The 22,911-nt window shown below is 42.0% G+C and overlaps 1 long non-coding RNA gene across 1 annotated transcript in view; it reads left to right on the top strand.

Moving 5' to 3' along the window:
- LOC105307921 overlaps positions 1–22,911 on the top strand; it is a 134,571-nt gene that overhangs the window by 35,707 nt on the left and 75,953 nt on the right. Inside the window, exon 2 of the long non-coding RNA XR_002777852.1 lies at positions 15,697–15,825. This is a non-coding gene — a long non-coding RNA (uncharacterized LOC105307921). The remainder of the gene's footprint in view (positions 1–15,696; positions 15,826–22,911) is intronic.

The following is a 22,911-nucleotide window of genomic DNA, read 5'->3' as shown; positions in this document are numbered from 1 at the left end:
GTGACTTTGCCCAAAGTGCAACTTCAATATGCTGGCATGATTTAAGGCAATCAGAACTATTACTAATGGAATGTAGAGCTTTGTAGCAATTTTATTTAAAGTTTTGTTTAAGGTAATATGATATCTGACTAATATAACCATTTGTATCCAGTCCCATCAGTGACAACATAAAATTCTTAACCACCATTTCATATGCATCAACTGCTTTGGTATGAGTATAATTTTGTGATCATGCCTTATTGTACTACTTTATTACTATCATTTAAATATCAGTTACAGCAGCAGCAAATATTCTAGGCATGCCACAGAACCCAAGGTAGTGGGCATGCCATTTTTGCGACTAAATTTTTCTTGCTCCTACATTTTTACATATGCTGTTCCTTTGTTCAAGAATGTCCTTCAAGTCTTAGATTAAAGGCCTTTTTGAGAGGTCACCCGTCTTCCATATGGTATTCTTGATGACTATACCCATTTGTCTCCCTCATAATATTTATCAGAATGTAAAATGAGATCTGTATCTTTTTTCTTGTTAATTGTCTCTGCTGCTAGACTGTAAGCTATAGAAGAACAGAGACTATGTCTGTCTTTATTTACCTATGTATCCCCTTGCCTAGCAAAGTTAAGTAGGGACTCTAAATATTTTGGGGGGGACTGTAAATATTTTAATGAATAAATGAGACACAGTGGCAAAATTACAAGGAGACAAGGACTCTATATGCTGAGGACTTCCAAATTAATCTCGTGGCTGCATTTGTCCAGCCTAGACCTGTAAGACTTTACACTAATATACCCACATGCTTGCTGGCCATTTCTATCTACCTGGTCCACAGACATCTCAGTCAACATCCCAACCTTTAATTTATCATCTTGTCTCTCAAATCTCATTTTCCTTCTCAGATTCACAGCTTGGATAATGGCACTGCCACGCATGTTATCCCCCAGATAAACCACTTGTTATTCATTCTCTCCCTCTCCTCCTCAACTCCATCACCCATCTTGTTAATGTGTCCTCCTGAATGCCACTTGGATCTGTCCTCTTCTTTCTATCTTCATTGACATGACTTTGGTTTGGGTCTTTATCATCTCTTATTTAAACTACTGCAAATGCTTTCTAATGCTCTTTCTGCTTCCGTGGTCTTATACCCTAAAGACCACCTCCCTTCCTCCCAGAAGTCAAATACTACTTTCTTTCCCTCTATCCAGAAGTCAGTAAGGACTGACAATGTGCAGAAGCAGCTGGAACCTTACCGAGCAAGAGATATTCAAAGATTGCAGACATATGATTTCTTCAAGATTAATTTCCTTGTTTTTCTGCTACGGATCCAATGGAATAAGCTATTAAAATGCTTTGAGCTTCTGAACGAAAGCACAGAACTGTGCCAGCAGAGCAACATAAAGTTTTCCTTCCTTTATATTTTTCCTCTAGCATCTATCTGTGATGGATGATATGACCATGAATCTTCACTTAAATGTGGCATCCTGAAATACCATAAAATCCCAGAGCATCAAATCTGGACAAAGGCTGTCTGGGTCCTCTGTCTGAGGCTCAGAGAAGGAAAGGGCCTTATTTAAGGTCACCAAGTGAGTTAGCTGCAGAATTAGGACTCAGACCCAGTTCTCTGTATTCCTCGAGTGACCATGAGGCTTCATTTGGGTGTGTTATTAAAACATTTGGCAGCCCTATGACCCACTCCCAGACCACTGTAGCGTGACTTCATCTGTCCTTCATTTTTATTTTATTTTATTTTTTGCTTCTCCTGTACTTGAGTGCTAATCAGTGATCTTAGGAGGAAAGTCTCACCTTAATAATGTGATGTATGTTTCCGTGGCGATTTGTAAAGGGGCACTTTGGGACATTAGATGTTTCTTGGAGCTGCCATTGGGGCCTCTGTGTTTATCAATCCATTGAGTACCAAGTAAACAGGACTGTGGGCTGTGAACCCCATTTTATACTTCATACAAAGTTTTGTTTTCATCTGTTTTATATGGGCTCATACTACTATTGAATTTAAGTGAGTTCATGTTGAAAATTTTTGAAAACTGTGCCTCAGGAATGCATTTAGTGGTTTGCATTTCTATCCCAGTTGGATATTCCAGTTAAACAATATTTCTGTGGTTTTGTGTTTATTTTTAATTTTTATCCTTTTCTTTACAGTGATAAATGACAGAAAAAACTCCAGGCCTCCTCATGTGGGTGTAGTAATTTGAATATAGATTGTTCGTAACAGTTAGTGGGCCAGTGGCTGGGGTGTTATGGGTTCTCAGCTGTGTGTTAGTATGGATGAGTCAGGTCTACCATAAATGATGAGTCCTGTCCTCCCTCTCAGACCAGGGACTACATGAGATTGCTCAGTGGAGGTACGTTGTCATTAAGAATCTATTGTCCCTAAAGAAACACAAAAAGCTGGGGTAGCAGTACTTAGATCAGAAAAAATAGACTTTAAAACGAAGGCTATAACAAGACACAAAGAAGGACCTAGTTATCCCACTTCTGGGTTTTTATCTGAAGAAACCCAAAACACTACTTTGAAGGGACATGTGAATTCGGTGTTTATTGCAGCATTATTTACAGTAGCCAAAATATGGAGGCATCCTGGGTGTTCATCAGTGGATGAATAGATAAAGAAGGGGTGATACTTATGTACAATGGAATGTTTCTCAGCCATATGAAAGAATAAAATCTTGCCATCTGCAACAATATAGATGGACCTAGAGGGTATTGTGCTGAGTGGAGTAAGTCAGACAGAGAAAGACAAATATCATGTGTGGAATCTAGAGAACAGGATAAACAAAGAACAGAAACAAGTTCATAGATACAGAGAGCATTTTGACGGTTGTCAGATTGGGGAGTGCAGGGATGGATGAAGCGGGGAGGGGATTAAGAGGTACAAATTGGTAGCTACAAAATAGTCATGGGGATGCAGAGTGTAGCATGGAAGATAAATAGTCAGTGGTATTGTAATAACTGTGTACGGTGTCAGATGGGTCCTGGATTTATTGGGGTGATCACTCTATAAGTTATGTCAATATCTAATCACTGCGTTGTACGCCTGAAACTAATATAATATTGTGTGTCAACGATAATTGAAAAAATATATAAAAATTTTAAAAAAGAGAAAAGTTTGATGAAATAGAAAAAAAAAAAGAATCTAGTGTGCCTTCTCCAGCTTCAGTGTTTGATGCTGACCAGTGGTAAGTGAGCAAGGTGGGATGTCTGATTTCTGAGAGCCAGACACTGTGGTCAGGTAGTAAAGCACTGTGTGAATGTCCATGGGAGGGGGCAGCTGTTATTGAAAATTGATGACACATGTCATTGTGAAGTGTTCCAAGGAGTAGTCTCCCAGTTTCTGGCATGGGAGGTGATGGTGGGAGGCACATAGAGGCTTTGAAGGAAGGACAGATGGTATCTCCCTCCTGAATGTTTTCCTTTGGTGCCCACAGATGGTTCATGTACTCTTGATACTTCTTGACATGATGAAAAGGCAAGGCCACCTCTAACTTTGGTGGACCTGGAGTAGGGTCACAAGATGCAGGCTCACCGCCAACTTCCCTTCTCTCCAACATCTTGGCTCTGTCTCTTACCCTAAGGGGCCTTCCACACATGCCTGTAGACAGCAGCCTTGTTCCTCAAAGTATGGACCCCAGACCAGAGCATCAGCATTACGTGAGTGTTAGAACTGCAGACTCTCAGGGCCCACTCTAGGCCTGCTTATCCATGATCTGGATTTTTAAGATCCCAGGTGGAACACAAGACATTAAAGTTTGAGAAAAGTACTGTTGTAGCCCTCATGTTCAAGCTCCATCATCACTGGATGGAAGAGCAACAGCCGCCCCAGGGCCGCCCTTCATTCACCTCTCAGGCCTAGGGTTCTGCCCACTTGTGGTATGGTTCATCTTTAGGAAGGCAGAACTAGGGAAGAACATTGCACAGGCCATGAAACAAGCTTGGGACACATGGGCAGGGAATTTCAAAGTCTTGGGTATGAGAGTAGCATGCAAGAGGGAAGCATAGACTTTGGGTGGCAAGTCCCCTTGGCCCCATAGACTCCTTGCTCTGTGGGAAGTAGTATGACTAGAGCAGGGCCCAAGCAAGGCCCTGTAAAGTGTGGGCGCTGGGGCAGAGACTTGCTTGCCCCATTCTAAGATTGATACTACTGAAAGATGCCCTAGTTGTGTATGTGGGTGGGGATTGATTCATGGCTCCTTGAGGTATTAGGCAGCTGCCAGTGCCTTGGTGGCTCTTTGGAGTTGTGGGGAAGTAGCAGTAGTGTGGCCATTACTGCTTTAAGAGAGAATCAAAAGGAACTGCTCTTAAGCAAACTCTTCAGTAGCTAAGGAGACCCATTTGTCGACTTATCTATAGAAGATGTACTGTGAAGGTGCCTCTTTTGGTGCCTAATGACAATTCAACTAGATTAGCTGTTGGCCCCCAGCAGAAGACAGTTGGATGTGTGTGTGAAGGGCTTTGAACAGCTTCCTCCAAACCTAGGATGCAGGCAGTTTTTCTCAGTGAATTAAGAGCCATGCCTGGTGTGGTTGGGGTAAGGTAGCCCATGGCGAGGTGAAGTATGCCATTGTGTCCCCCACCACTTGGATGATGCCCTGGTTGTGGGACAGAGATACATCTGAAGTGAAGGCCATTAGATTGCTGCTCAGCAGTCTAACCTCAGCTTCTCCATGTGTAAATTGGATCAAACAGTCTTCTGCCTACCTTACAGAGATATTGTTGGGTGGCTCTCATGAGATAATTAATACAGAAGTGCTTTGTAATCTGGCAAGTGGGGCACAGATGAAGGAACGACGATCTTCCTACCAGTTGCTTTCTTTCCTTTGTGAGTGAGCCTTCAGCCGCACATGAGTTTTGGATTGAGGTTGTCCTCCTTTTAGCAATGCACAAGGCTCCACACAAAGCCAGCCCTGCCCTTCCTCCCCGGCGCCTTCCAGCCTCTTCTATGCAGATCCACTACTGTGATTCATGTTTTTTTAAGTTCCACAGGCCAGGAAGGGGGATTTTATATTGGCAAACATTTCCAAAGAGACAAATAATTGCCTCTGGAAAGAGAATTATTTTCTCTTCCAAAAACTCATATTTGCTAGTTTAAATTGATGTGACTTTATTTTTTGGCTAGCACTCTGCAATATTCTACTGAGCCGTAATTATTCCTTTGGTGTTGCAGGAGTTTGCTGAGAGAAGGGAACTAAATCTAAAAGAGTGAATCCATCTGGTACATATGTTGAAGCTCTCTCTGAGGCCACTGACACTGAAATGTGAATGCTAGAATTTTATCTACTGGTATCATTTAGATATTGATATAATGTGAGCTTGCGCCCTGAGCCGCTGAATCAAAAGCTGAATTCCATTCCCTTACATGGCACTGGATGCCCTGCACAGCGGATTGATGACCTTCTTGGCAGAGCACAATGGTAAGATAGACTCCGCATTCCAGTCCTGCCAGCAGATTGTCAGACTCCTGTTGACCCCGCCCCAGTCAGGGGTAGGGCCTAAAGGTCTGCAGCCAGAAGACTCGGTGACTTCCAGTACCTGAAGCATCAAGAACTAAGCTTGGCAGGATAGTAGAAGTCCCCCTCCTCCACGCCCCCCCCACACACACATACCACCAGTAAATGGCACAGAGAATGAGTCTGATACCGCAAGTATTAAGTGCCCCTGGGAAGAGCCCTTGAGTCCCATGGAGGCTCATTACTCTCCAGCCTTCCTTTTTACATCACAGTGTGGGTGATGCTGGGGTATGTTCCGGGAACCCACTAAGACTCTCCTGCTTGGCTGGGCCTCTGACATCCAGCCTAGGCTTTGTAAGGCCTTTCCCTGGGGATGCTGGGCTCCGTCTCTCTACCTGGTTGCCAGCTAGGGTCCAATCCAAATAAAACCTTGAAGAAACATGGCGCTGCCACCTGCCTAGTGATCGGTATTGCCCATGCTGCCAGGTCTTTCTTAACCATCGGAAATAGTCAGCTTGCATTTGCCGTGGTTGTTGACCTTTGTAATTTGGAGGGCCAGTCAGCTCTCCGAGGACAGCTTTGTGGCCCTCCAAGTTCTTCACTGTGCTTGATCTGTGCTTAGTCTCCTTTTTCTGCTTTCCTGGCATTGAAGTCTTTGGAGTCCCCACTTTCGCTAAAAAAGTTTTGCTGCAAAATATGAGAAATAGTACGCTTTATCCCACAGTTCAGTTACACATCCATGGGAGGCTGTGAGTATCTCACAGTTCACGCAGAGTTGAACCTACTCACAGTTCCTGCCTCCTCTCTCGAGGAAGCATTAACCAAAGAAGCCACAGGGGGATTTATTTGCCAGCCTCCTGTGAAATAAAATGCTATGTGGTACCAAACAGCTAAACTTCCCGATTTATGAGCAAAATCTGGCTGCTCTAGCTTTTTGACAATTCTTCCTTTGTAGTCCAGCATGAAATAGACTCCTAGGTTGAATTGTTGTTGGGAGGAATTCGGAGCTGCTGTATGTCATGGATACGTGACTGAAGAGAAGCCAACAAAAGAATTACCACCATTTCCCCTACAAGCTGATACGGAAGGTTGTCGATTATTTTTCAGATACCTTCTACTTTCATCATAGGATATTGTAGTCATTAAAGAAGCACTACTGTGTATCTTTCAAAAAATATTCTCCTTTTTGTTTTCTTGATAGTCAGTGTGCCCAAGCCCCTCTTTAGAACCCAAGGGTGGTGTTTCTTTCTTTGCCTATAGAATTCGCCCTTGCTCTTCTGGCAAATGGACTTGAATGTCTACTGCTTCCATCCGCTTGCAGCTGGGTTTACTTAACGGTCTCTGGGAAGGCCAGACAAGTCCAATTATAGAAATCACTGTTGACTCCTGTCACCCCTCTGTCCCTCTCTCCCACACTTCTTTTTCTACCCCTACCTCTTACTGCTTTCCATGTAGGGTTGCAGATATGACTTTTCTTTCAGAATTCCAAGCTTTCGGGTAAAATTATATCTAAAGGGACATAGCAGCAGACTTTTTGGTGATATCTAAAGTAGAGTGGCATTTGATCTATACAGTAACCAGCTCTCCATCCTACGTAGGTTACCTACATTACATCTAATTTAAAAGTTCTTAATGACATCTATTGTGCTTAAGCCCTCAAACCAATTTATGGGGGACATGGTAGAGCCATCGTAGCATTTCTTCCCTGCAGGTGTAGTGAATGTTGCTGTTTGGTCTTTGAGTTGACTCCTGGACTACCCTTCAGTGTTGCCGTGGGCCACCCGGACTTCTGGGCCACCCTTTTGTGTTGAGGGAGATGGTAGGTTCTGTTTCCACTTAGTCTGCACTCGTTTCAACACAATGAGCATCAAAGATCCATTACTTAAGAACCATGGCTATGTTCTCCTGCCACAGTTCTGATCTCTCAGTGCCCAGGCGAGGAACAAAATCCTATCCAGAGAACAGGCTCAGAACACATGAAGGGCCGGAAGCACGTGCTGCGCTTTCGTTTTCGATCTGGAAGACTTCTATGAGCCCCAGTGTGCCTTCTGGCCACTCTGAAGTAGTACTTTAAGAACGACGTTTTTTCTTTCTTTCTTTAAAGATAGGATCTGAGATTATCTCCGTTTAGTTATTTACTTTATTTACTAATTTATTTTGGGTCTTTTGTTTATATATGTAAGCCTTGATATTGGCCATTTTGAAGCATCCATACGTGGAGTAGTATGCTTCAGTTGGCCCATTTGCTACTTGAAGAAATCAGCAAATGCTTCATGGTGCCTCTTAAACCTTATTTAACACATATTTACTGAATTCTTATGGGCCCGGTGATGTGCTGGGTTCTGGGAATACACAGATGAGAAAGGCACAGCCCCTGCTTTCGGGTCGTTTCACCGTCTAGTGGGAAAGAGACACATCGAATAACTGTAGCACTAAGAGCTGGGTAGAAAACTGCAAGTCAGGGCACTGGCATGAGCAGAAGGTGAGAGCAGAGAAATACAGGGTTTGTTCAAGAAATCACTAGTAATGTAGTATAGTGGAGCGTGGTGTGGATGCTGGCAGGAAGCTGTTGGAGAAAAGACCAGAAGGTAGATTTGGATCAGATTTTTGAAGAATTGAGATTTTTAGCTTTTAGAAGATGATGTTGATATCCCTTGAAATCAAGATGATGGATCCAAGGTAACAATTTTGGTGACAGTCTTAGAACTTCAGTTTAGCAAGAGGTGGAAAAGAAAGCAATCTGAGCTGAAACGGTGGTCCTCAGCCCTGACTGTATGAGTCAGGGGTTAGAGCATCCAGTATGGCTTGGAGCTAGAGCTCTGCATCAGTGTGAGATGTATGGGATGTGTCTTTACCTTAGGGCAGGGAGAGAAGATTTGGTTTGGAGGAAGGAAGGATAACAGAGCTGGATAGTTTTGTACCTGCTCCCCAGTCAGAAATGTATAGTTTGGTTTCATTATTTTCTTAAGATATTGTCATGTCCCAGAACATACAGAGGTCCATATTTAAAAGTAAATGTGGATACATCACATCCATTCAGATATAAAAGACCAATTTGATTCATTTTTGTGATTCCACTTCACAAGTAGCCATGATCAACTGACTAGGCTCGCAAGAGCAGCCGAAGATTGAGCCATTAAGGAATGCATTGGGCAAATGTAGGTTTACCCTCTGGTCCAAGGCCACGAATGCTCTTTTTATTCCCAACACACCATCTTCTAAATGGGTGCCATGTGATAGCAGGGAGCATGGTTGTACTGATGTGGCAGTAGGTATCACAGCTTTCCCTAGAGTTTTCTTTTCCTGCTGTTTTGGTGGCACTCTTCTGGTTAACAAAATGGGCTTCATCATGGGCCATTATTCGTGTTGCTTCATCTCTATATTACTTTGCTGTGAGATACATGAGCCCTTCCTAGGCTCCTCACTCAGGCTTGTGCTCTCCCCGCCTCTCTCATTCGTTATTGGCGTATAGGAGGTATTGCACGTTTAAAGAAGCACAGCACAAATTCCTCCAAACATGAACAGACAAAGTCTCTAAGGAAGAAAAATCCCTGCAAAGAGGTGTCAAGGTCCATTTGAGCAGGCATCCTATTGTGACAGAGTTGCTCCCAAGGAGCCCTTTCTTCTGCTCAGCCCTTGGAGGAAAGCACACTTTCTTGAATTTAGCATGGTTTTATAATACAATCTCCAAGTCCTTCTGACAGGCTAGTTCTAAGTATTCCTGATTACTTAGTATAAAAATTCTATTCATTCCTCCATCTCTAATGTTTGTTTGTTTTAACATTGCTGCTTTTGGAATTATGATCCTGGAGGTACAAGTCCTACAAAATGTCTAGAGTCAGTGTTTAATCTGGAGGGGCCTGTCTCAAGGATCAGGTGGTAATTGCATTTCTCTATTAAGAAACAGCCTAGGCTAGACTCTTTTCTTTATTAGGGATCTTGAGGACTGGAGAGGACAGGCATACCACAACTCTGCTGCTACCAGTATCTCATTCCTTATATTGGATTGCCATGAGAATATGCAGATATAGAATGGTTTAAAGTTATTTTTCTCAATGTAGTAGTACAAAAAATATTTAAATGAGGCTTATAACAATACCGACAACAAAAACAATCGGGCCAGCACTGCTAAGCCTCCATTGGAACAGCCACTTTTTAACTGCGTTAGCTGTTGCTATTGCTATTTACCTTCATATTTTATATGTTTATACTGCTATCACTTGATTCATTATTTTAGATGTTGTTTGTTGACTTCTTATGATGGTGGATGAGAATCGGTCTCACAGACTATTATCAGTCAAGCTTGGCTAGTTTATGCTGCAAACCACTCCTAATTACCAGTAGCTTTACGCAACAGAAGTTTATTTCTTGCTGATGCTACGTGTTCAGCATAGGTGGGCAGGGGACTTCTGGCTCATGCTGGTCCTCCAGGCTGATGGAAGCTCCATCTTTACACCTGATTCTGTGATCTCTGCAATTGTGGCAAGTGATAGGGTGTTTGCACACTGGCTCTCAAAGCTTCTGCCAAGTAATGATACGGGTCAGTTTTACTCACATTTTATTAATGAAAGCAAACATGGCCATACTTAATCTGAAAGGAGGCCAGGAATTGCAGTCCTACCGTACACCTGAAAGGAGATGCCCTAGAATATCTGGGAACACCCCTAATGACTGCCACATAACCGCCTCCATCATCCCTCCCTTGTTGCCCTAACATAAGTAAATCACATATTTTTTTTTCAAAATCAGTATTTCATGTTTATATTATTATAGCTATACAAATACTGTCCACTGCCCAGACGATGCATTATGCTTACACGTTCTTGTTAAAATAATATTTTGCTTTCCCCAGTGTCAGTAATTTTTATATACATATGGTTTTCTTCTATTCTTACACCTCTCTGTTTTCTCTGGGCTCCCTTTTCCAGTTTGTTTGATTCAGCCTCTCTCATATTAGAGGCTTCCCTCAAATGTCTTTTGCTCCTTGGCTATCTATTCATATTTAAGAGTAGAACCCTCAAAAGCTGATTGGAAGTATTGGATGGAAAGGCAGAGCTTGTCAACTAGTGGGCCTTACTGTGGAGTGGTTGGGCAGCCTTTGTTGGAGGGCATCCAAATGCCAGTATATAGAGAAATTTCCTCTAGTGACCTTCACTTATTCAAAGATAGACTCCGTTACTCTGCCTGCAGGTATTTGGGGATTGGGAGTAGTAGACTGGCTGGTTCTTGGCCATTCCATATATAGACTTTCACTTAATCCCTCTATTTTCTGTCATCTTCCTCACACCACCCTCTATTATGCCTGATGTTCTCAGTGCCCTGAGTGTGTCTGATCCAGTGTCTTCAGAGAATACATCTCTTGTTTCCTGGGAGCAAAAGGAGTAGACCGAACAATTACCTGGCTAGCAGCATGAGATGAAGGAAACGTGGGAGCTTGCTCTTCCATAGATATTCACTTCCTTTTTTCCTGTATCCTAACTCTAACGTTTGCGGTCCTCGGTATTTCTAAGTCCTAAGCCTTCCCAGGATTCTTTGGGAGCTAATTGGCTCACTTTTCATTGCCCCTTTTTTCTACAGGCATTTATGTTATAGCTTCCTTCATTCTTCTAAATTGATACACATTTCTCCATTCACCTTCTCATCTTCAAAAAATTTGTCGACAGTTCTCATCCACTAAGGTCTACTTTCCTATCTTTTTAGTCTGTGTGGACTTATACCTCTCTCTCTTCTCTCTTTTTTCTCTCGTTCTTTTTGTTTTGTCTTAATTCCTTTACTGTTGTTTTAATGTGGTGTCAGGAGAGAAATAATTACATGTGGTCATTCTGCCATATTTAACCAGAAGTCAGGCTGTGGAAGAATTTTTAAAATGTAGTTTTCTTTACCTCATGTTAAACTGAACATGGCCTTAAAATATGCCCTTGATCTTCTAAATAAAAATAGCTTAGTACTTGGATAGGTGGCATGCTTTCACTACCAAATTTTAAAGTCGAAACTTGAATGTTGATGGAAATTAAAATGTGTTTAGCACTTTCTGACACTGAGCATAGTAAATAATGAATCAATCAATAAAAAAAGGGGGAAGATGCTATAATGGATATTCTCAGTTTCCCACTTCAGATCTTCTCTTTTCCCATTTCTACCGTGTTCTGGGCCCCTGGAGACTGACTTCTACAGACTGCATCACCCAGGCTCCCTTGTCCTCTGGCTTCCAGTGGGTTTGGCCACTGGGAGGTATTGGTGGAAGAAGGAAGAAGATCAGAGAGTTGGGAGGAAAGAGAGGTCTGGGTATTTATTTCTCTAGCTTCCTCTCAGCCAGGTCACATTTGGCTATGATTGTGTTCTTCTTCTTTGTGCCACACTTTCTGTTGGCTTGTCCCTTTCTGATAGCCTCAGCTTTTACCAGGTTCTGCTCTCCTCACTACTTCGGGTCTAAGGATGCTAACAGCTTCTCCCTGTTGCGCTGTCCCTTATTGGTCCCCTTCACCCTGCCCACACCTTCAGTTGTACCTTTGGAATGTGCTCTGTTTCCTGCCAGGACCCTGGCTGCTACAAGTGCTATAGTAGAGTTATTTCATCACCATCTGGGTACTTTTGGACAAAGTGCTTCACTCGATGGGCCAGAGTTTCTATATCTGAAAAGTGCTGAGGTGGCAAAGGGTGGTCTCGTCTCTTGTCTGAGAGCCCCTTCCATTTCTGCCATCTGCACTTCTAGATGATACGGCAGTGGTCAGTTGTCAGCTCTAGCTCTGGTTCTCTCCTTCTGACTCTGTGGACCACTGTGGATAATTCTGAGTGGTGGACGATCATACATTTTTTTTCTTCCTTTATGAGGCAATTTGCTAGAGCAAAAAGAGTACAGACTTTGGAATCAGACCAGAGTTCAAATTCAGGCTCTGCCACTTTCTTACTGAGTAAACTTGAGTACATGAGTAAACCTCTCTAAGTCTCAGGTTCTTCATCTTAAGATCAGAGTATATGATGGATAGTATTAGCTACCTACTCAATAGCCAATTCCTTCTTCTTTGCTAAAAGAAGACTGGTTTTCATTAGGTATGGAGTTGAGCTTTAGGTGTTTTGATACTTGTAGCTTGTGGCAGACATTGCTCGTGTTTCCTGACATCTGCTTTTCTCCTCTGGGAACATGAAAGACTAACTTCCAAGCCTTCTTATAGTTAGGTGTGGCTGTGTCATCAAGTCTGGTCAATGAGCTGAGAGAAAATTGCCTGTGTCACTTCTGCGCTGGAGCCTTCATCAGTCGGGGCCCCTGAGCAACTGTGTGGAGCATAGACTTTCATCAACTTTGCCGTGAACATGTACCATGAGTGAGAAGTAAACTGTTGTAGTGTTCAGCCAATAGTGTTTTTAATTGATTTTTCAATTATAGTTGACATAACAGTAATTTCAATTACTGTTAGTTTCAGATGTACAACAAACGATTAGACACTTATATAACTTATGAGGTGATCACCTTGATAAGTCTAGTACCCATCTGATGCCAAGCCAATGGAGTTTCGAAGTTAATTTGTCTGTTAATCCACAGCTGAAAGCATCCCTGTGGGCATAGATGTGATTTCCCTTGAAGGACTGTATGGAGCAGACTTTCTTGATTTGATTCCTAGCTCTGTTATTTATTAACTTGTATGACCTTGATCAAGTTACTTAACTTTTCTGTGTCTTGGTTTCCTCGTCTGTAGTGCAAGGTTAATAATGCCTCTTCTCTCATGGAGTCTGAACGACTATTGAAGTTAATATACGTGAAGCTCTTAGAACAGGGCCTGGCAGGCGTGCACTTACGTGCTGTTCAGTGTTTGTTTTCAAAGAGAATGTATTTGAGAGTGTCCTGCACAGTGCGTGGCTCTCATCAACACTGTTGCTGGTGTCTTTATTGCTGTTGTAAGGATTAAAATGATCCATGTAAAGTCTTGGCACATAGAGGGCATTTAATATGAGCTTCTGATTATTTGGCAGTTGTGCTTTTGTACTTACGTCTGGATAGATGCCCCTCATCTGTTAGTTCTCTTAGAAGGATACAAGCATTGCCCTTTAAGACTTCCTTTACAACGTTGCAGGTAGCTAAGTGTTTAGATTTCAAAGGACATTTGTGAATATCAAGTAAAGAAGACATTGAAATGGCAGCAAAGCCTTTACTAAGCAGAGAAGGTACTAATTGGAAGGGATGCTATCCATAAGTAGGCAAAATGACCCACAGAGAAGCTACACTCATGAGAATCCAGTTTTGGATAATCACTATTCAACCGCATTTGTCATTTAGAGTCCTTAAACACTGTCTCTCCATGCTCTTCATTTTGCAGATGAGGGAACGTAAGCCCAGAGAGGGGGAGGGGCTGGTGTGGGATAACACAGTCAACGGCATAGGCAGGACTAGAGCCAGGTTTCTTGACTCCAAGTTCACTGCTAGGTAGAAAAAGCCAGGTTTGGTCTTTTAACATTTGTACCATTTGGAAACATGCTGAGCAGCCAAAACCCTGGGCTTGATGAGAAAATTGAAGTAATTCTGCTTTCCACTCTGCCCTTTGCACAGCTAGCTCATCATCTGTTTTGTTGGTACTGGTTAGCTCATGCCTTTGAATATATCAGAAGTGGCTTGATTTTCTCTACTTTGATACATTGGTTTCTTCATCGGCTGCAGGAGTGTCCTGTGCATTCTGGCTTTTGGATGGGCTGCCCAGAATCACCACGGACTTTGCTTCTTAGCCAACTAGAGGAAGGCAGACATGAAAGAGGCCTGCCAGTGTGTTTCCTTTGTGTGAGTTTCCTTGGACACAAACACAGGAGGGAAGTTTATATGGAGCAGCTAGTCTCCCCCCATTTTGTATTTTGCTGAGGCAGGTAGTTGAACTTTTTGAGGAAATCTGGGTTTTTTCTGTCTCGGGAAATTACTGATAACATCAGAGCCAGAAGGAGGTGAGTAAAATGGAAAAGAAAATTCATAAGAGTCACGCCAAGATTCAGATTTCTAACCCCACCCAGTTCTTCCCCAGTTCTCCTTTCAGCTGTGACTTGCTTCCCAGGAAGGAGAAAACAATAGTCTACTGATTGAATTTCTGTCTAAACTTCAGGCAATTAAAGGTGAGGGAAGTAAAACCTAGTTACATTTAGAATCAGAGTCCATCCATCTCCACTGGGAGGCATAGTCTGTGTGTCGTTTGCAAGAGGGGTCTGGTTCTGAAGCCAAACTTGGAAGTGCATTCATTGTGATAATTATTCTCTTGCTTAAAGTTTCTAGCTGGTCTTTCCAGGAAAGTGCAGCGGTCTTATAATGAAGAGAAGAAAAAACATTCTAATTGTAACTTGGCTGGGCCCGTATCATGAGAACTGGAAAAACCTGAGATCTTGGGATAAAGGGAAAGCCACTGAACAGCTGGGATTTATGGTAGGGAACATGGGGTAAAGACTCAGTGGTTCCTTTCTGACACGCCTACCACCCGGAGAAATTAGGTGTCTACTCTGCTCAGTTTCCAAGAGCAGGTACCATGTTATTTAGAAAAGCATACTCACCTCTCCAGAGTTAATAAAGGGTCCCAGGCCACCTGGAAAAAAATGACTAGAAAGCCTAACTGGCACTTGCAAGTCATCTTTGTCTTTCTCTGCTAGCCCTTCCTCCTATTCTTCTCTCTAGCGCTCATTCCTTTAGTCAGTGAATACGTACTAGAGGTCAAATTGGCTATGTGCGTGACACAGTGCCAGCACCTCAAGTATAATGGTAACCAAAACAGTGTTCTCGTTAAGTTTTGCTATGTAATAAACCACCCTCAGAACTTACTGGTTTGATGCAACACCATTTTACAATATTCTGTAATTCAGGAATCCAGGCAGCACTCAGCTAGTGACTCTCATTACCAACAGAAATCATTCAGAGAGATTCAGCTGGAGGATGGACTGGTCTGGTGAACCCAGCACATGGGCTTCCACTGCATAGGATACGATTTCTAGATCCCACGTTCTAAGAACAAAAAGTGCATTGTCTTTGGAATCAGACATAACTGGTCTTGAAGGGACTCTTGTACTCTCTAGTTTTATCCCTCTGAGCCTTATTTTGTCATCTATAAAAATGGGGATAACAATCATGACCTGATAGAGTCGTTTTAAGTGCAGTGCCTACCAAGAAATTGCTGAGAAAATGGTAGTTCTCAGCATGTTCCATCACAGTGTATTGACTTTTGTATTCAAAGCACACAGTACTGATGCCTTTCCCTTTACTGTCATTTACTTTAGGGTGTTTTCCTAGATGGTGATCGTGATTTGCTTCTAGAGCTGATCTTGACCACACTGTTACTGGAGCTTCTGGACTCAGGTCACATGCCATGTCTCTGTCACTCAGAGGAGATTGTCATCATATAGGTTGTAAGTAGCTATCACAATTTAAATGCCCGTTGTTACAATAGAGTTTTAGAAAAAGTTATCAGAACTTTTGCAAGAACATATGCTTAATGTGCACTAAGGGACCCAATTAGCAGAGCAGCCTATATTAGTCAGGGCTCTCCAGAGAAACCGAGCCAATAGGAGAAGTTCCATGATCTGCCATCTGCAAGCTGGAGACCTGGTAATGCCAGTGGTGTAGTCTGAGGGCCTGAGAACCAGGAGCTCCAAAGGCAGGAGAAGATTGACATCCCTGCTCCATCACACAGAGGGAGATCAAATTCAACCCTCCTCAGCCTTTTCGTTCTATTCAGTGGTTTAGATGACCCCACCCATATTGGGGTGGGCCATCTGCTTTACTCTGTGAATTCAAATACTAATCTCTTCCAGAAACACCCTCACAGACACACCCAGAAATAATGTTTAATCCCATATCTGGTCATCTGATGGCCCAGTCAAGTTGACACATAAAATTAACCATCACACTGCCAGAAAACCCAGTTTGTTCTCTGTCTCATCTTCTGTCCAGCCAGGTATTTTCAGTTGCACCTATAGTCATCCAGATCAGCCTTGCTTGGAATTAATGGGCAGCAAAGTAGAATGAGAATTCATATAGATACCTGCAATTTGGGCAGCACTACCCTCAGGGTCAGGGTCAGGGTCAGGGTCAGGGTCAGGGTCAACATCAACGGGCCTTGCTTTGTTTGCTTAAGTCGGGACAGCCATGCTGGTCTTCTGGCCCCTGAGAATCTTGTGCTGTTCCTTCAACATTTTCACTATTCACAGTTGCTGACTTGTCTGCTTTTTATATGATTTTTTTTTGTATAATAAGATATACGTGATAAAATGCAAATAAAATAAGTATTCAGTGAAATGTAAGCCTCCCCTCTCCTAGACGATCCTGTGTTCCCTAGTTCCCTCCTCCAGAGGCAACTGCTACAGCCATCTTCCCGGGGACCCCCCCAGAGTGAGTCTGTACACACATCAGCATAAATGGAGACATTTGCCTGGTCTCAGGGCTTCCCCTCTAGCTTTGCCCACCAGTTTGCGTGACCTTTTGTTTTCTGTTCATTTCTCTGGAACCAGCCCTCTCCACTACCCTGTTTTAGCTTCATCGCTCTCTACTTCTCACCTGCTCTCAGCCTGCTGCCCTGACCTGGTAAGACCCTAATCTGGAACAGGAAGATGTAGAATTCATCATTTAGAAAGATGAAAGCATTTCTAGTTTCTATTTCCATTCTATATTGTCTAACCGTGCAAAATCAAATTACTCCTGTTCGTCTGCTACTGACTCCCTGTGTTCCATGAGCAAGCCATTTGCATTTTTCTTTACAACAACATCTTTTTCCTCAGGATGCTGTGGCAACTAATGTTTTAAAATTCTCAGAAAAAGTCATAATAATAAAACCTTTCCATTCTAAGCATCTAAAAATCGAATTGAGACCAAAGCAGAGAGAAGTATTATTAAAGAAGCTAAATAGTTTACAAACTCAGCAGTGCCACATTGAAGATTAAATCTAAAAGACTGGAATTCATTTAGGGCACATTTGCATTCTGTGTCTGCAGATGTGGCCACATACACAGTTCACCAAATGCATCACCACAGAATAAGATGTGTTGAGGTATTTAGAAAATGGTAGCATCACACAGATAAAGGAGCAACTCTTTCTATCTGAGGAGGTGATAAAAACCTACAGAACCTTGTGCTGGACTCTGGAGGCCAAATGGGAAGTTTTCAGGGGGACAAAAGGGGAACGGGCTCTCTAAGCAGTGGGGAAAATAGCCGAATTGCAAGTGTGCCCTGGGGTATTCTGGCAATGGTGAGCAGTCTATTTTGACTAAAGCTCATAGTGTGTAGCTGGAAAGATGGGCTAAAAACAGGCTTCGAAAGACATATTCCATGCTAAGAATTTTTTTTTTCTATGAAATGATAGGAGGGCCCTGGAGAGTTTTAAGAATGAAAGTGATATTACTAACTTTTTATTTTAGATTCTTTTGGCAGCAAGTTGGAAATTGGATGGAGGGAGAGAGAGAGAAGCTGGGATACCAGTCATCAAATGTTTCATTAGTCCCAAGTGAGAAAGAATGGAGCCTTGAACTAGGTCAGGGACAGTGGGGATAGAGAGCAGGGGTAAATTTAGATGACCTGTCTGACTTCTGACTATTTGGGGTAGGTGTGAAGGGCAAGAGGAGGAAATGAAAGGATGGCGGAGAGGGAGCGGGACTGGAAATGAGCCTGTCAAATTTAAGAGAGTTGGAAAGGGACTGAAAGATCAGCTAGCCTAAGCTAAGTACCTTTGGTTGCATCGCTACGGGTAGTAGTCTAGCCTCTTCCTTGAATACCTTCAGTGACAGAGTGCTCTTTGTATCTCAAGACAGCTTACTTCATCTTCAGGTTGCTCCATTAGAAAGTTCTTCAGGCTGCACCAAAATCCATCACTAGTATCTTCTGCTCCTTGGTCCTAGATTAAACTCCTTTGGGCCACTCAAGCCAGGTCAAATCTTTTGCCAGTGTGAAAGCTCTTCACATGCTTAAAAGCAGCTTTCATATGCTGCTGTATCTTCTCTTGTCTAGAGTAAGAGTTTAAAGTTCCTTCAGCTAGTCATCAGATGACATTGTTTTCCACCCACAAAAGGCACAAAAGGCTTCCTGTGGAGTAAATTGTGTCAATTTCTTGTGACTTTTTATTGGTCTAGATAAGCTCTGGACCGGTGAAGTTATGAAAGGAACCTCAAATTAAAAGTGACTTGGACCCCAATAAACTTAATTTAAAAAATTAAATTGATTTTTTTTTAAAGCGACTTGGTAAGGAAAGCGTATGGAAGTATTTGAGAATGAGGTAATAATAAAGGCCAGTCTAGTAACACAATTTTAGAAGTTTAAGCCTCGAATCAGTTAGGGCTGGTAGTGATACCATTAACACGGCTATCGCCATGATCTGCAGAGTGAAAATGTTAGGAAACCACAGGCTCTGGGGTAGGAGAGGCCTTTCAAGATCAGCTGGTCCAGCTCCATCATTTTACAGATGGGAAGATTGAGGTTCGACGAGGCAAGGGACATGCCCAATGTCCCACAGCTAGTAAGTGGCAGAGCAAAGACCAACCTAGGTCTTCTGATTCCTTAACTTGGGACACAAGCAAGAGCCAGCTAATAAAGGACACCCTTTTACCACCTTCTTTCTAATTACTGTCAACAATGTATATTTCACTCTGAAATATATTTCAAATGATATGGAATTATATGAGAAAGTTTTAAGATTCTTGAACTGCTCTCTAGAGCATCGCTGCCACACTCACCAAAGACTTAGCAGCTCATGCCATTTTGAGTCTTGGATTGATGTGAATATCAGTGAGGATAAGTCTCCATTTATTTCAAACAAGTTGTACACTTAGTGTTTTAATAACATAAGAATGTTGATAAGGCATTTAAAAGTAGGCATGGATATATTGGCCAATAATGCATATTATTGTGTGATGAAACACCGATGCCATGTAATGATAATATTGCCACATTGGTATAAATAGAAATTCAAAACGGCAGAATTCCTCCTGACATGTGAGCAGTGTGCATGAGTTTTCAAGTTTGGAAATGGGGAGATGTTGCTAAGATTCTGGGTTTCGGAGACATGGCACGCACTCTGAAGGTACGCTCCATAGATATTTTTTTATCTGATAAAAATAGAGAGGGCCAATGTCCAGATTTCATATTCTCCCAAAGGGTCAGAATTGCACACCTCCCACGACTCTAGGTCCCTCTCAAGCTGAGGGCTTGCAGGTGGGAACTAGTAACTGAGATGAGCCAGTGGCTTTGTGTGCAGGTGACCCAAGCCTGGTTCTGTCTCTGTGAAGGACTTTCAGAAACATGCAAGGACTTAGCAGTGTGACCAAATGAAAGTCTTCAAGCTTAAAGGCAGAGTTACTTATCATAGTTGTGGCTGCCAGCTCAGACTTAATGAATGTACCACAGGATATAAGTACTACAGTCCCTTTACCAGAAACCAGTGCATGTTAGGTGACCAGGGGTGTGACACACTCCAAAACGTTCAGAGAATAGAGGGACAATTGCGTGACCATGATTCTGTCAGGGATGTGCTATAGTCTGCTATCAGAACTTATTTTTTTCTTTTTGAATATAGAGATCTCCTACAGCTATTATATTTATTTTTTATTAATGTATAATTGACATACAGTATTATATTAGTTTCAGGTGTGCAACAGAGTGATTCAGCATTTGTATACATTGTGAAATGGTCACCACAACAAGTCTAGTTACCATCTGGCTCCTTGCAAAGTTAACACAATATTATTAACTATACTCCCCATGGCGTACATTACTTATTTATTTTATAAATAAATGATGCATTTATTTTATAGCTGGAAGTTTGTACTTCTTTGTCCCCTTCACCCATTTTGTCCCCCTCCCAACCACACTCCCCCATGGCAACCAGAAATCTGTTCTTTGTATCTATGAGTCTGGATTTGGTTTTGTTTTGTTTATTTTGTTTTGTTTTGTTTTTTAGATTCCACATCTAAGTGAAATCATGTGGTATTTATCTATCTCTGTCTGATTTATTTCACTTAGCATAATGCCCTCAGGGTCCATTTATGTTGTTGTAAGTGGTAGGATTTTTCTTTTTTGTGTCTAAGTAGTATTCCATTGTGTGTGTGTGTGTGTGTGTGTGTGTGTGTGTGTCTGTGTGTCTGTGTGTGTGTATCACATTTTTATCTAATCATCCATTGGTAGATACTTAGGTTGCTTCCATTTCTTGGCTATTGTAAATAATGCTGCAGTAAACATAGGGATGCACATACCCTTTAGTGTTGCTTTATCTTCAGATAGAAAACAGTAGTGGAATTGCTGGATCATATAGTAGCTCTATTTTTTATTTATTAAGGAACCTCCATACTGTTTTCCATAGTGGCTGCACCAATTTACAATTCTACCAACAGTGCACGAGAGTATCTTTTCCCCACATCATCGCCAACACTTATTATTTTTTTGTTGTTTTGATAATAGCCATTCTGACAGGTGTAGGAGGATCTGAATAGACATTTTTCCAAAGAGGATGCCCAACAGACACATGAAAAGATGCTCAGCATCACTAATCATCAGAGAAATGCAAATCAAAAATACAATGAGGATGGCTTTCAGAACTTCTCTACAAGGAATTACCATTACCAATTTGTTTAAAAATCCATGGAACAATCTCAGTAGGTGTATATGAATGATTTATTTTGAAAAGTCCATTTAAACTCAGATATAGATCGTATTTTGAAAAGTCCATTTAAACTCAGATATAGATCATATTTTCCAGAAAACACGCACCCATAAAACATAGCAAATTTGAAGAGAAAATTAACGTTTGAGAGAAAGGAGTATAGAAAACCTGCTAAGTGCCCTTTAAAAACATGGGCCTACGTCTGTATTCCAATCCTATAAGTTAGCCTACCATTACTCATCTATGCCGTAATTTATACAATATTGATTTTATTGTCCCACTTTTGGAAACACTCTGTCATGTATATTTATGATGACTCATAAATGTTCAAAATAACATCTGGAGACCAAGTCACTCTTCAGAGTAAGGGAAATAGAGGGCCGTGAAGAGAGATTAGAGCCCATAACTGGGCCAGTATGTAGACCTGAGAAACCTGCCCCAGACAAGTTCTCTTGAAAAGCAAATAAAGGAAGCCCTCAAATAATAGGAGTTTAAAATGAAAATTTAAAGATGGAAAGTTGTGGAGCCCGAAGTGATGAATCCATTTGAAAGCCCTCATTTTGTCTTGTCCAGGAATCTTCAAATGGTATGTTTGTAAAAGGAATTGATACTCAAGCATTCAGCTGTACTAGGCATCAAAATTCTCTGGTTGAGCAAATTGCAGCTTTGGCATATTAGCACTTCCTGAACACATAACTCCCAGTTACAGATCTCAGACCTGGAGCTGCTTACGTCATCAAGTCAATACCCTGGGACTCACGACTCCAGTTGTATTGGTGTGAGTTGGGGAGTCAATGTTATTGTCTCACCCAGAGTAGCTAAAGGTCTTTACTCCTGGAAGGGGTTGGGAGAGAAATTGACTGCTTTGCTCCCATTTACCTCATCTTGCATTAGAAACAAAGCACAAAGTTGGCTGGGATCAGTGTTAGCATTGCCCACAGCTGCTGAACTCTGATTTAACCAGATGCCATAACTATAGCAACGGGGAAATATTGGAATTTTGAGATTAACATGCTACTGAAATTTACTAAATATAGCACACTTTGTGGTGGGGTGCATATTGTAGGTATTTCCTTTATTTTTCAAATGACAAAATAACTCAGGCTTTGGAAGGAAAGTTAATTTATTATATGTGATAGCTACTGAAGTCTCCCTATGCCCTTGATCTGCATCTATATATGTGTGATAAGTCAGCTTGATTATCCAAGGCATGAATGGAAATTGAGCTATCATCAAGCTATCTTCTGATTTGCGTGGGTGTTGGAATTTTATCTTTGGGGTTTAGTGGAAAGAACCTCGGGCTCAGAGTCAGGAAACCTAAGTCCCAGCCTCTGTTATTAAATCATTATGTGATCTTAGGCAAGTCTCTAAAGGCACTTTGGGTCTCAGTTTCTCCATTTGTTAGTGCCGGGAGCTGAACTCTTGCAGCTGTCTTATTCTAGGATTCTGAGATATTTACGGTTATGTTTCTCTCTACTTTGGAGGGTACTCACTGACACCCTGTGGAATGAGAAAGAGAGATCCATGTACCAAGATCCCTGGACCAGAGAGATGGTGATAGGAACAACTGAGCCTTCCTTACTCTCTGTACTCTGCAAGCCCTATAAGGAGATTGACTATTGGCTTCACGCTCTGTCAGTCCTCCTTTACTTACAGCTGGGCCTATGTGGCCTCCAGATGTTGGCCATCATCCCCACTCCACCCCATTCAGCAAGGCTCTGAGCCCTATCCTGACCATAGTCAAGGGAGATTTGAAGGGTCCAGGGTCATTTAGGCAGTGTAGCTCTAAGTTCTCCTCCGATTCTGTGCCTCAGTCCTAATAAATAGATTCCTGATGGTTTCCTTTGACCGA

Source organism: Pteropus vampyrus, unplaced genomic scaffold (assembly GCF_000151845.1).
Source record: "Pteropus vampyrus isolate Shadow unplaced genomic scaffold, Pvam_2.0 Scaffold529, whole genome shotgun sequence".
Classification (NCBI taxonomy): Eukaryota; Metazoa; Chordata; class Mammalia; order Chiroptera; family Pteropodidae; genus Pteropus; species Pteropus vampyrus.
This window is presented reverse-complemented; position numbering and strand designations above follow the sequence as displayed.